The sequence below is a fragment of the Sodiomyces alcalophilus genome, assembly GCF_042370955.1.
Source record: "Sodiomyces alcalophilus JCM 7366 unplaced genomic scaffold ACRALscaffold_4, whole genome shotgun sequence".
Classification (NCBI taxonomy): Eukaryota; Fungi; Ascomycota; class Sordariomycetes; order Glomerellales; family Plectosphaerellaceae; genus Sodiomyces; species Sodiomyces alcalophilus.
In genome coordinates, this window is record NW_027263535.1 from 4,200,974 (window position 1) to 4,203,018 (window position 2,045).

The 2,045-nt window shown below is 41.8% G+C and overlaps 1 non-coding gene across 1 annotated transcript; it reads left to right on the forward strand.

Annotated features, from left to right (window-relative positions):
• The first annotated feature begins 492 nt into the window (after positions 1-492).
• Positions 493-567, forward strand: ACRALDRAFT_t158. Its single transcript has one exon. It is a non-coding gene; the product is annotated as a tRNA-OTHER (tRNA).
• Positions 568-2,045: the final 1,478 nt, after the last annotated feature.

Sequence of the window (2,045 nt, forward strand, 5' to 3'; positions counted from 1 at the left end):
CCTGGTCTAATGCTTTTATTATATAGATAGATACTCGTTATATATAGCCGCTGATCTCGAGCTTAAATACGGCGATGCCGGTATTAATAGCCGGCTTAGACGTATCCGAGAATTCTTTTAATAATCGTTCCCTTTTATCGACTAATAGTAACTAGACTCTTCCGGTAAACCGTTTATTTATTATAGCATAGTAGTTATAACCCGTATATATAAGACTATACATATATCTTGTATTTACTCATATCGATATTAGAACTAAGTCGCCGCTAGTTAGATATTTAAGCGCCTTCTACTCCTGCCGTAAGGCGGCTATTCGCTTTAATACCCGCTTTCGTATTAAAGCTACTCTTTTTCCTACTCTTTATTATCTAAGTTATCTAGGCTTATAATAATATTTCTATCCTTAGCCTATACCTTTACTATACTAGCGCTCTTAGTCTTCGACCCTTTAGACTAGGACTTATAATTTACGCAGATATATCTCTTTTTCCTGCCTCTATAGTATAGTGGTGGTGCACCTAGTATATAGTCGAGGTGACTAGGTCAGTTCGAATCCGGCTAGAGGCGCACGTAAAAAGGAACACCTTTTCTTTTTTACGCTACTCGAAACCTATTCTTAGAGGCCCTTATCTGCCTTAGCACATAGATAAGGGTTAAATATAGGGCCTGTTAGACCCACCTTCCGCCCGGCTTCGCTAGTCGATAATAGGTGCCACCGGAGAGTTAGTCGCCCTACCGTGGAAAAATAAGAAAACGGTGCCGCACGATCCCTAAGCGCGTTAGTAAAATACGCGGCGCTACTTTAATAATACGGAGGTAGCCTCTTATACTCTTATATAAGCATTTACGAAGGCATATAGCCTATAATGGCCCTACCTATAGCTATACAGAGAGTAAGAGAAGCTTAAGAGCCTTTATACCCTAGGAAGCGCACACACTAAGCCCATAGTAGGCCTATAGGCGCTAGCCCTACGGTATATAGGGCATAAAAAAAAGAAAAAAGAGACAGACAGAAAAAAGAGGATAATCACGTGCGCGCCGTTAACCGAAGTACGTAGTCGGCTTTAAAGCCGCTACGGGTAATATTATAGGCTTCCTAGGATAGAAGCCGCGAGGTTTATACTAGTAGGTAAGTTAGTACCGGGGCCGCCACGGCCCTATATAAGGCACTAATCCTTAAAAAAAGAGGGGAGTATATAGGTTTTTATCTAAGTCTTATACTAGTTCTCTAAGTCTTATACTATAGTTTCCCTCCTATGGGTATTAAAGAAGGACCGTATAGTATAAGCGGCTAGTTATAAGTTATTTATAGGATAAGACCGAATAATTAAATTATCTAAAGCCAAGGAGAAAAGAAGGAAAAGGGGAAAACTCTATAGGCGCTTACGACCTAGATATAATATCGCGGCGACCCGCTAGAAATATAATATAATTAGTCGGAAGATCCGGTGGTTTACTAGATTATCTCCACGGGGTTAACCCATAATATTACCCCCCTCCCCCCTCGGTAAACCGTTAGTATTCGGTATAGGTTTATAAAGCGTTATTGTTTAATTTTTATTATTATTATTATTATTCTCTTACTCCACTATCCTAGCTAACCTAATCTAGGAGCCTAGCTTAGGCTATACGGTCCTTCTTAGCTGGTTATAGGGGGGAAAAACCCGGGCGGGTAGAAAAACCCCTATACTCTCCTTATTAGGGTTAGTGCCGTGTCGGGACCTCGGGGGTCCTAGTAGTAACTTAATACGTATCTAGATCACACCTCTAGTTTAGTGGCTAATGGGAAAGTAGCAGGCTAGGGATTTAGGTTAGCCTAGGGTGCGGCATACTATACAGGGAGCCGAAAGAGGGCTGTAGCGGTCCCGTTTTCCGGGGAGTCTCCCTGTATCGGGGTGGCCGGCTTTATTTACACCTTCCCTTTAGGCGGGGGTTTAGCAGGCGCTCCTGCCTTTATTATATATGCCTGCCGAATTCGGTAGCCTTCTATAACTATAGTTAGGTTAATTAAAAGTTTTAAGGGCCTCCGCCCTTCTTTTTGTTTT